Here is a 13207-nt window from a genome sequence, read left to right on the forward strand (position 1 = left end):
ACGTGGTAAAACATGAGGATACCATTTTTTTTACAAATCTAATATAGGCTGACAAAATCCGGTAAAAAAACTGACAAAATCGGGGGCTGATAAAATCGGGCCAGTACTGTATTAGGGATATCTAATTGATCAACTTTGTCTAGAAGTAAAATACCAATTTAAAAAAAAAATACAATTCTTAACTTCGTACGAAATATTACAATTATTACACTATTTAATTATATTTGAACAGTGAGTATAATTTGCAACATTGTCATTTGGAACTATGGGGATAGGGATAATCGCTAATGAAAACAACGTTTTCACTGTATACATATGGATATTTTAATATATACGCACGTCAAATTATAAGCATAATAAAGTAACAATGTTGTGCAATTTTTTTCCATTTTTTTATAGTTTCTGTTTCTCGGAATACTCAAGAATCTAATATTTATGGATATTCTTATTTTTCCGGCAAATCCAAAGCGAAAAAGAAATTGAAAATGTAAGCAGATTTAAGATGATTTTTGTGAATAACGATTCGTGGTTGGAGTTACGCAACTAACATTTTTAGGCGGAAATACTTTATTTGTAAAGGTATCAGAGTAGCAATGAAAAAAGTTAGCAAGTAAGCAAGTAAGTAAGTAAGTAAGTATGTAAGTAATTATGAAATTGAGTAAGTAAGTGAAAAACATGGATTATAAACAGTGTTTGACAGCAGGCTTATTCTTCAGCCAATGGCACTCATATAAACCATCATAAAGTAGCCACATGTTACATACCTTGCTCCAATATCAAGCCTTCTAAATTTTCGATGATTGAACGATTCGAATTACCTGCAAAAAAAAGAGAAATATTTGATTTAGTATGGTGTAAAAGTGTTAAAAAGAAAACCAAGAAGGAATACCTAAGGTTTAATCAACTGGACTTCTGATAAAAAATATATTTCATAAAACTCCAATCAATCAAAATTTCTGTATAAGAAGCATAACATAGAGAATTTAAAATCTCACAATTTCTTAAACAATATATGTAAAGTTCGTATGCAGGATTGTCATTATATCCAGCAATAATTTTTGATTGTTAATAACTTGCTGGAAAAACATCTGTTAACTGCGAATACAGCTCTTACTGGGCTCCAGGACCAGTTGTAGTTATGCATTTGTAGGCGAAGTTGAAGTTCAGTACAAATCATGTGGATTGAGGATAAACTTCAGAAACGATATATTTCAGAGAATATAGTGTTTGAGATCCTGTAAAGTTGTTGAAATGAACTTTTTTTTTATAACATGAGCTGAAATTGATTCGTGTTTTGAAGTATGCAATATTTGCACCAAAAATCGATGACCCTTTCTTTGATTACTTTTATGAGAACGTTCTTTCTTTCCATTATAATCGAATCTTACTGAGCTTTTGCCTCGCTCTTTTTTTTTGCTGTGAATCATTTTGGTCTTACTTGAAGGCTCGACAAACGTCGTCGTTTATGTGATCGTGATAAACACATTGGAATCAAAATTCGTTTTTTATTGAATTTAGAATGCTACTAGGGCGCACATGTGGGCTCATAATCTCGGAATGGGATAGGACAAGTTGTGGCTCTATGAGCAATTTGTACAGATTATTTCAAAGGGAATGCTGCTCATTGCCCTCGCTGAACTTTTCAAAAGAAAAGAAAGAAATGAAACTTTTGACGAATTTCTTAGCGATTATCTAGATAAATGTTTGGTCAACAATTCAATACAAAAGTACAACCAAACCCGAAAGTGTGTTACTCAATCAATGAAGTAGGAATTAAACGTCCACAGTCTTTCTAAAAAGTTCAGCTTGAAATCTGCCTTTACAATTCTTGAGTCATCTGAGCGCATCCCGTGCAATCTCCAAGCCCTTAAGATCATAACGCAAAGCCAACAACCCCTCGTCTAAACTCCAAAACAATTCATCTTCCTCATGGTATCATGTGCTCCACATGCATGCAAAACAAAGACCTTATTACAAAATTCACACCAAACTCTCTGACATAATATGTACAACACTTCCTCCCTCCGGTCCACCTGTATCTTCATCTTACTGCTCTGCAGATTGCACAGTCATCCCAGCCAGAGTTGCTTGCATCTCGGAGAGCGCATCTCTTCTGTGCTGGAAAGGTGCAATCTGCAAGCCACTGGACTGACTGCACCCCGCAACGTGTTTGTTTGTTTACTCAACAAGTATCGGTGAAGACGATGACGACAAAGGCGATGAAGTGGTGCACCGAGGGAGAGTGCAATTGTTGCACTTGCTGTTGCATGTGTTTAACGATAAAAATGAAAAGTGAAACGAACGAACGGATTGAAAGAACCATGTAGTCTAGTGAGGCGATGCTGCTGGAGGTGATGATGATATAAAAGAGTGAAATAAAGATCATTTGTAAGGTTCTAAAATCTAGATTTTGGTTTCCTTTGTCGGAGAAGATCGACGTAGCCGGCAATAGTAGTAATCATGCTTTTCGTCATGATTGTGCTCTAAGCTAGTTTTGCGATTCGTCATATATGACAAAGGTAATCCTAAATTCTGTCACGTTGATGCCTTACGAATTGCACTAGGACACCTGTTCCTCAATCTACCACGTAAATGTTTTTAAGGAATGCATCACGAGGATCCATTCGATCATGCAACCAGCCGTTTAACAAACCAAAGGAATGATGTTACGAAATCACATTCGGTTGTAAGGCATCCGTCCGGCACGAGACGTGTGGAGAAAGGAAAGCAAAGATGAACTAGGGTAAGTGTTCCCTTGGTTGTGGGTGTTCCTATAGTTGCGGTAGTGCCGTTTTCACTGATTTTATTACATTAATCACAGAACCGACACTGCCAATCGACGTATTGGCTTGTTGATACACGGGATAGTTGAAAAGAGCGTTCAAATTGCTTCAAAACTGATGAAATATCACTAAAATTGCTAAAACTTTACTTGCTTGTACCAATAGTTGCGGTAAAGTGTTCCTATAGTGGAGGATCCCATAAGAAAACAACGGATACCACAACTATAGGAACACAAATTAAAAATATACCGCAACTAAAGGAACAGTGTATCAATAGTGGAGGTATTATTTTTCACTGACATGCCGTGGATTACTGCGATGAAATCATTTTTATCATTAAGTCAATGGTCGTTACTTCCCGTTACAACATTAACATGTACATTAATTGTGCATCTTGTATTTTGGGTGTTCAAATGAAGTTCTAGGGTGCTTAGTACCTCCACTATTGGTACATCTACCCTACATGGTATTCGCACAGTGCACTCTCTCTCTCCCCATTATTAATAATTAAAATTAAAATCATAAATTGTTCACGTAAGACTGGGCCATGTCACTGACTGGGCTGCAAGGCACTACAGAGACTGCAAATCTTGACGTTGTCGTTGTTCGTCGTAGACGTCAGTGTGCTTGCCATGGGAGAAAAGTCACCACCACCACCGGTTTCTGACTCCGGCCACCCTGATTTGGTCGATGATTTATTCCCGAACCCCCCACCCAGCTGAACCGTCCGACCACTCCCGAATCTATGTGGACAAAATTTAAGCAAAAGTAAATGATTTAATTATAAATTATTATTTTTGAGCGCTCTCTCGTCAACGTCACACAGCTGCCAGAGATCAGATGCTTTCCCTCGCGCGACATGGATCGCCTTTAATTCCGCGCATTACTTGGGTGCACGGTGGTCCAAGGTTTGGTCAAAGCGTCGAAAAAAGTTTTAAAATTATTTCAATGATAGTTCCCCTTGAGTTTCTAAGTATCAAATACCAACTATTCAAAATTTGAAATCGATTGGCGTATAGTTGACTCTTTTGAATTCTTCGAAGTGTTTAGATTTAGTTCTATCGAAACTTCTGTTTCTGTCCTAATTATCAACTAGATCTAGTTCAACCGAGCCTATTCTAAAGAACATACGTTATAATTTGTTTTAAAGATTATTCGACTCGTATTTGACGGATGTATGACATTCGGTAAAATGACATTTACCTAGTTGAATGACGTTTAGTCAAAAGTACGTTTGGTCGAACGTGTTGAAATGCCAACATAGCGAACACGATATCATAACTGACCGATAAGCCAATATCTTCTCTGGGACTCGCGTGGTACTACAGAAAGTAATTAAACGTATTGCATTTTTCAATTGCGTCTATTTACAATGACGGTCAAGTACGGACTAAAATAGATAAACAAACAATCCATAGTCATAACACAATACACCAACATCATTGCCTCGTCAACAACATACACATACTTAGACACTCATGCACAACATCTTCCAAGATTGAGCAACTACAATTACCAGGGGCTGACACTACTTATCTCCAACAGAATGAACATTTCTTCGAATTAACATTTGGTCGAACACGTTTAATTGCAATGGTAAGTAACAGTAAGAGTAACATTTTGTCACTAGAACACAGAGTGTGATAATACTAGCCATTTTACCAACCATCGTTATGTGATTAGCAATAGTTTGTTATTCAATTTGGTGAACCATCCTCTTGCAACCCCGGATTGATTGAACCCTTGCGTTTTGACGTTTCGTGCTGCTCTTTCATTCAGGTTTATTCTGCCAGTTAATACATAAGTTAGTTGATGTCAAATGAAAGCACCTTTGTCACCTCAGTCAACTCGTTTTAAAAGAATAGGCACAATTTGCTTGTTTAGTTATTTTCGACTGAACTATTTTTCTGTGTTCTCATCGTAACTGTCAGCAAAGCCATATATTAAGAAAAAAAGGCACAATAAGTCAATTATCAATAAGTAGAGAAAGCATCCTGTTATTGACAATTAAAATTCACTTCATAAGAAAAGTCTTCCTAAAAGCAAATACTTTCTGCCGTTTTAAGTCTAATTTCCAAATCCGAAAATTTGTCTGTAAACTTGAAGACCCGGAATTCAGAAAAAAGAAAGATCAAGAGCCTTCTGTCCGAATGATTCCATCAAATGCAGATTGACAGTTCATTACGAATAAATCATTATTTTCTCATCGTTATGAAATAGCTTTTTTAATGAATGGTTATATTTAAATAGAATAGAAAAAAACACTAAAGCTAAATATTCCAGGCAGTGTGCAAAAACGACTCTGATGTCTGATGTCTGAAGTTTGACATGTGTATTATTTGAAAATGTTTAGTAATCTGTTTTTTTTTTAGTTTTCAGCATTTTCATACGGCTAGATTGGTACCAGAAATAAAAGTGTTCATTATTCCAAAACTGTTGCACCAATTTGCTTCATTTTTTCACAACAGACTCTCATTAGAATATTGTTTCGAACAGTGAATGAACGGGCATGCGATAAATTATTTAGCCTTCGAAACTAACGTAACTTATGACCAATGATCAATATCGATATTTGAAAGAGTGAATTTACCAGAGATAATATTTTTCAGTTGGACTTATCGTAGTCAAGAACAGTAGACGTGTAAGGACTGTTCATTTTATAAAGTGGACACTTTGTTTATGCTATATCTTTTTTATTTATTGATAAAATCGTAATCGGTTTTCTGTGTATCGTTGACCTATAATTCTAAAATGCTATGAAAATATAAAATATTTGAAAATGCTTTTGGTTGAAGAGCTAAATAGTTTTTCCAAAAACTCTTAAAAAAAGCTGTCCGTCAAAGTTTAAAATTATTTTTCGCAAAACAAAAATCCTTATTTTTATGAACAAATTGTATGTTTGTATCCTTTACTATTCTACTAAAGGTAAAGCTTTAAAAATATCAATTATATTCCACCATTCTATGACATTAGGTAACTTTAGTGATTTACCCATTTATGGCTTAATTTGCTGATACACCATCCTTTCACTCCCAGAAAAAGAGAAAAGTAGAAAGCGTGTTCAAAACTAGTTTGGATTACTACAGAAACTATATTAGTATAAACGAAAGCTAAATCGTGAGATTAAACTACAGTCTTAAGTATAAATTTTACTGTTTATGGTCGTTTTACTAAAAAGTCTCATACTTTTAAAATCATGTACGCATATTTATCGATCTACAGCAAATTGTAAACAGTTTTCTCCGAATTTTTCAATTGGTAATCTCAGAATAACATATTATGAAAATAATATGTGGAAAATAAAATCGATTTTATTACAGCAGTGTTGCCAATTTTGATGATTGTCAATGTACTTTGATAGGTCTTCTAAGAATAAAACAATTGTGTTTCTGTTGTGCTTTGAATGTGACGTGGGGACTTACTAAGTAACTCTATGAAGGCGTAAGTTATTTTTCATATTAATACTATATTAGGACTTCCGTCAGAACGTACTTTTACACAAAAAATTCTACTCATATCAATTCCCATCAAATTTAAAAAAAAATTCTTTAAAAATATACGGGAAAATTGATTTTATTATATCTGTAAAATTGTTGCTCCAAAAATAACTTGATTTTTTCCATCAGGCTTCTGATTGATGATGCTTTCGAAGAACAAGCCTTTTTTGAAAATAGAAAATATAAATTATCGAATTTTCCAGCCAATTTCTTACAATCATTGATTTTGATAACCTCAAAAAATCGACCGATCTAATCGTTGTTCCATATTCGTGTGAAATTTAATTGTTTTGGAGATTTTTTATTATCACAACATTGTACAATACTAGTCGAACGATGTGCAAAAAACCGATTGAAATTTCATTGATTAATAAGAAAGATACAGCATGCACAAGGTGTCCACTTTATAAAATGAACAGTCCTTATAAATATTCAACAAACTATTTGAAGTCATGTAAAAACTGCTTGGAATTACTACAAGTACTCCACTGACTGAAATCAGATTACAGACAAACCTCTATGAGTCGATATCTGAAGGACCATCGACTAATGGAAATATCGAGTCATGGAACAGAAAAATATCAACAATCTCCAAATATAACAATCGACGGTGACTTAAACCCTATAGAATGGAACAGAAATGTTTTGGATAGATATTTATGGGGACCATGGAATTTTGTTTTTTGTATGGTTCCATGAGTCGATATCGGTACACACTAAGATTGTTCTGTAAATTTTTGATCTTTTTTTTTCTGAGTTTTCAGCAGTAGATTTAACTGGGTACGCTCGGTAGTAGGGCCAACAATTTGTAATAACATCTTGTTTATCACGAGACCTTATCCTTACTAGTACTTTATCAGATTTTCCTGCCCAAATAACGGTTCTATCTCATAAAAACTTCAATTTTAAATATTGTTCCTGAATTGAACCATGACACTATTGATCATGTTTGACGTTCACTTTGCCGAAAAATTTCCACTGGGGTTTTGCTTTTTCAAAAATGTTAACACTGGGTTTGTTCCTATCTGACATTTCTGGAGGGACACGAAAAACAAATTTTGAGTTCAAACTCCTTGCTTCAAACTCAAATTTTTGGACAGAACCTGAAAAAACACAATTTTTTTGGACACCAACGGGAAACATTTGAAAATTGAGATAAAAATTTGTTTCTGGCACAAACTTTAGCGTTTGGTACTAAAATAGGAACAGGGCTTTTGGACCCTATTGATATGAACAGTTCCTCCGTTACTTCTAACTACTTATTAGCTGATCTCTATCTGAACAGAAGTTCCGTCGAAAGAGACGACCGAGCGTATCGAGTTGAATGTGCTGTTGTGAACTCAGTATAAAAGATTAAAAATTTACCGAATCTTATTGTGCAAGCTAAGTATATTAGGCTTTTAGACTATTTTATATTATGATCTGATTTTTTTTTCAGTAGAGTACTCCATGGATTCTGGAGCAGTGCTGGAAAGCGTAATTGTGAAGAGAGGATGTTGCTCGATTTTTACATAGATGTTTCTCTCACTGTCATCGGACGGCGATACAATGACAGAGATTTCCTTCAAATTATCGTTCGTTTTTCCGTCGCTACAGCTTGTGACGGAATTGTTAACTAGAAATTGTGTAGTTCATGACATCTGGTATGATTGATATTTGTATCATCATGGAATCATGGGAGGATATTCACCTAACTGATCACACACACATTTAATACTATTAGCTCTCGTGAGAGCTCTGTCATTGCGATATGATGAAGTGCGCTCATGGAGTGTAGTTTCGTCTAGTGACAGTGAAAGTACTCATTTCGTCACTGTCGTAAGTCGGTCATGATACTTAACTGGCCTGGAGAAACAAACTTAAGATAGAATCTGTGACAGAATTACTGTTTATGATAAATTTACTGACAAAATGTTGTAGAGGTACAAAACAAATTGTTTGGGCAATCTTAAGAGGAATTTGGTGGCAAAATCTTACAAAATTTAACACTCTTTTCTCCATTGTAGTCGAAATAAACAAATGCAAACATGGACCTGTCACATGAAAACGCCCATTGATATTGTTAATGGTTTGTACGCTGTTCATAAGTACTATGCAAAATGGTATGACAAGAAACGGTCAAAACTACTTGAGCTGTACGCTGCTGATAAGTAGAGAAAATTTGGTAACGTCGGTAACGCCTTCCGTGCAAATCAAATGGAGCTGTCATTTTTCCGAACGGAAACATGTTTTGCTAGATTATTCCGTAAGTAAAAGTCACATTTCACTTCTACTAGATTTGCTGTCAAAATTACATTGGTAATGAGCCATTTTTGAACAAACATTTCAAAAGGGCACAACATTGGCTTTGCAAGACGCTGTTGAGCCCAATTCAACTTGTTCACGCTCAGCAATACCACTATCAGGAAGAGCTAACACCAATCTTTCTGATAGTGGTGTTAGTTTGCGTGAACGAGTTTAAAAGGGCTCAACAGTAACATTTCTGAAAACAAGGCTTAAGACCTTTTGGGCCCTTTTCAAATGTTTGTCCAGATTTTACGAAGCTGGTCAAATGACAGGAGACAAGAAGTGAAGTTTACCTTTTCAATCATCGTCATCAGTTTTCGCAATGATGATTATTGATGACTGTGCGCATTTCTAACGTAGCTTTTCATACAGGCGATAACTTAAATGGAGAATAATAATTAAAATATTTTCGATCTCAAAAGTGCCTTCTTACGTGAAATATGGTCAACAAAGGGGTAGCAGATACAATGACTAGATGTAATGTTGCAGTAACGAACATTTTTGAATCTATTTTTTGTCGTTTTCTTCATGTCCTTGTTTGCTACGATGAGGCGTTGTTAAAAATCACGCTGGATTTTATGAAAACAAAATCCCTGGTCTCCGGGCAATAGACGTCGTTGCGACGATCAGTTCTTTAGAAACGTCTTATAGAATGGCTTATTAGGAGAAATCTGACCAACCCAGGGACGAAAATACTCAATCTACCCTCGCCTACATTGATACTTGCTGGGTAGAATCATCGTTGATTTTTATAAGTTTTTATCCTCACCTTGACAACACAATAAAGATTGGCAAAGCGCTTACGCAAGATTGTCAGTTTCCTTTTAACCTGCCGCTACTCAACCGCTTTGTGATAATCGGAAACAAAAAATGATATTAATTCTTACCAGCTTGACTTTTTTGACATTCCGCTTCAGGAAGTTGTAATATTTGCACAAGGCACACTAAAGACGCGTCAATATAATCAATTCCTTGCATCGGATCGTTCATTACCCGGAAAGCAGCATATTTTTTAATTGATATGAACCTCATTGATAATCAATTTTCTAAAACTGACACTCTTCTGCTTCTGATAATCAAAAACACCAACGACATACGGGCATTGTTGTTTGTTTTGCCCATCTACTTTTGTGCCATCTTCATACTTTGATGGTGGCATAAATGTCAGTGAATTGAGTATAGTGAGCATGAATTTTTCCGTCCCTGGACCAACCTTTCAAGTGAAAATTTATCTCTTGAAAAGTCACCAACAAGACCTTTCTAACATTGAGAGGCTCTTTTTTCTCTTTAATCAATAATCAGCCACATTAACCTCCTTTGTTCCGTTTTTTTTTGTATAAAACGCTAGTCAAGAACATTGTCTTTCGGTCTGTAGTGAAAAAAAAAATCCCAAATGCTATAGAATTGCACTGTAATTACCGAACAAGAGCTCATTGTTACTAAAGCCCTTCAGTAAAGTTCAGCGTCATGTGTTTGTAAACTTACATAATATAATATACTGAAATGATCTATCTCTTCTGTAGTGGACGCTGACGAGTCAACACGTTTTCCTTTCAATATCCCGAGTAGAGAAGTACTCTCGTTTATGGTATATAATAACTACAAAATATTATCCTGTATTATGTCACTAAATAATCCAGGAGTCCTTACCATGAGGCATTGTAGAAATCGCTCTCATTTGATTCTGAAGCACGATCAAAGTATTCAAAGAGAAACATTCCGGTTCATGATCGGAAATGTTTCGCAAGTTGTAACGAGCGAACAGCAAACGAGAGCCCCAAAAAGGAAATCCTATAGCAATAGGATTGAAGCTTGTTTAGATGGATTTTATCATGCACTGTTATCCCCCAGATCTTAGGCGGCATCCATTTATTACGTAACGCTAAAATTGAAAATTTTCGACCCCCTCCTCCCCCTCCGTAACGCTTTTTGTATGGAAATTTTTTTTTTTTTTGTATGAGTCGTAACGTTTGAGCCTACCCCCTCCCCCCCCTTCGAGCGTTACGTAATTTGTGGACGCCGCCTTATCAGAGCTGTTGCAGAAGATGATAAATAGACTCTCATGATGTGTTGCGGACCATGATTGTTACAGAGAGCGATGAGTAAGATATATTCTCAATTTTCTCCGAATTCAATTACTGTGCAAGATTGATTTCCAAAGCAAACATAATGTTTGTCTTGAGTCTAAGGAATTAAAAATCTTTGAAACAGTTTGAGCTAACCCAAGAGTAAGGATGCGACTCAAATCTCTTTCGATGCTACACACGTGCTGCGAGACAGCACTTTAAATTTGAATGAGTCGTGCACGAGTAATTTTTCTGCACTGCACCCGGGCAGTGCTGACTCGCAATGTGTTGCATGGTATCGAGTTGTCTCATTGTCACTCCTTGTGTTTCGTACACGCATCGAAAATTCTACTTAAATTGATTGTATCAATATGTGACCGTTGTCAAAACTCTTAAGCACGATGAACATAATTCATCACCACCTTATGTTTATGGCTTTTCCAAATACATCAAGATCCACATATATAAGTTTCTGCAAAGCACTTATTTTGCTTGTCTTGTCCGCCTTCAAAGCATGCCTAGCTAAAATTTTTCTAGAGTGAATTTTTGCGCTGGCACTGAAGAGATTAAAAGAGTAGAGACTGTGCTTCGCTTTGTCTCGCACAAAAACAAATTGTCTCCTGCACCTTGCTTTGAGTTTACTTGCAAATAATGGGAGACACAATACATTTCGGAGTGACACGCTTGTTTTTTTGCCTAAGGACGTTTGAACGATTTGAGCAAAATTTCTACTTCTAACCAACATTTGTCAGCAGTGCAACCACTGCGGAATGGTAAGTTCATTTCTGATGTTTGAGAAATTATCCCGCTCGGTTAACCTGAATAGCTTTTCTTTTCCTGGTTTCGACGCTTCAAACGAAGTATCTATAGTCGCTAAGACTGGTTGGGCCTGAGAAACCGAATTCTGCTGGGCCTGCTGGTCTGTCATCGTTTGTCTCTAATAAATTACAACAGCGCAAAAATTGCACAATCGACGATCGCCGTTGGCTTTTGGCGGGGCGACGACGACGACGACTATGAAGTGGGACTCCATCGCGCATTGCATTGCAAAGGCATGGATGGCGCTGCTCCGTTTGTTTTGATTAAATGTTAATGGTGCGTGAGAAATATCTCACTGCAAGCGCAGTTCGGGGTGCTTTCGGTTTGTGTGACAATTTGACTAATTGTTTGCGGTTGGGTGCACTTTAGATGGTGGTTGGTGTTTTTTAAGAGCTGCTGAGAAATTTGGTCGGTGCTTTATTATACACCGTTGTCATGTTTCGCTTTGATTAGTTTGCATGTACCGGAAAGGTTCGAAAGGTTATTCGATTGCACTTTAGAAATGGATCAATATATCTGATTAGCAATCATTCGTTCCCAATTCATTCCCAATTGATTTCGAAGCACGATCAAAGCAAGCGAAGAAAAACATCGTATCTGTAACGGTCCATGATCGGCAATGTTTCGCAAGTTGTAACATGCTTGATAAATAGCAGCAGCGAAGGAGAGCTTCCAATCGAACAAATTCAAATAAAGACGAACATAATCGCATAGAGTAGGGTAACTAGATAATAGTATATCAGAATATTTAGTAAATCAGAATTTTTGTTTTCTCATTCAATTGCGAAAGCCCCCAAATCAGCAAACCGTGATTGAAGGCTTAAGTTTCCCTCTCCACAAATCCTAATTTATCAAAAAAGCATCCACTTAGGGCAACCCTCATCGAGGGCGCCACCATCAGCATCGTTGTCATCATCATCGTCTCCCCCGTATCGCAAAGATCGTTCATCATAACGCCATGTTGCAATATTATTACTTCAGACACGCCATACCGAAGCCAGCAAGATGCCGTGCGGCCAGCATGAACTCCGATGAACGATTTCGAAAAATTTAGGTCGAATTTTCCCCCTTGCCATTATGCCCCTCACAACCGATGACAACCATGCAATGAAATTACTTCAAACTGTAGAACGAACTTCATAGCTCTCTACACCTTCTGGCTTCTAGTCGAGTGTCTCGTCAGCTATGCGGTTCGAGTTTGAAGGGAATTGCAGCGAAAAAAGTTTCTAGAGAGATGACAGACTATCTGTCAGCGCGTAGTCGACTTTCTCGACGACTGCTTTATCCTTAGTGCCGGAACATCAGCAATCAAAAATCGTAAAATTTACAACAATGTTGCTATCTTTACCTTTGCCACGGCTTGCGCAACTTTCTCGCGTGTTACATCGCGATGGCTGACAATTAACTTTCTGCGAAATTGATAGAATATCTAGGAAAACTTTTCCGATTAGGTTGTCATCGCCTTTGCAGGATAGTGAGAAGTTCACCTTCAATCAAACCGAATTATATATATTTGCAAACGAGCCATCGGACTCAGAGTGAGGTTTTACACTGCAATCAAAATCCGATCGAAAATCAATCATAATGTAATGGAAGTTGACTTTCAATTTGAATCAAAATTGATCTTGATATAATTCCAATCGAAGTCTTGCAGAATTCGTTTTCAATTAATTCAAACGATCTAAGCAAGCGAAGAAAAACATCGCATCTGTGTCAGTCCATGATCGACAATGTTTCGCTATATGTAACATGCTTG

The 13207-nt window shown here is 36.6% G+C and overlaps 1 protein-coding gene across 3 annotated transcripts in view; it reads right to left on the reverse strand.

Moving 5' to 3' along the window:
- Positions 1 to 13207, reverse strand: part of LOC5574813 (transcription factor Ken 2) — a 175865-nt gene that overhangs the window by 68853 nt on the left and 93805 nt on the right. The window contains exon 1 of one of the 3 annotated variants that reach the window (XM_021853900.1): positions 765 to 853. The exons of the other annotated variants lie outside the window; for them this stretch is intronic. The gene's annotated coding sequence lies outside the window, so the exon portion shown is untranslated. Of the gene's footprint in view, positions 1 to 764; positions 854 to 13207 lie in introns of those variants that run through there. 3 annotated transcript variants of the gene reach the window in all.

Source organism: Aedes aegypti, chromosome 3 (assembly GCF_002204515.2).
Source record: "Aedes aegypti strain LVP_AGWG chromosome 3, AaegL5.0 Primary Assembly, whole genome shotgun sequence".
NCBI classification, from domain to species: domain Eukaryota; kingdom Metazoa; phylum Arthropoda; class Insecta; order Diptera; family Culicidae; genus Aedes; species Aedes aegypti.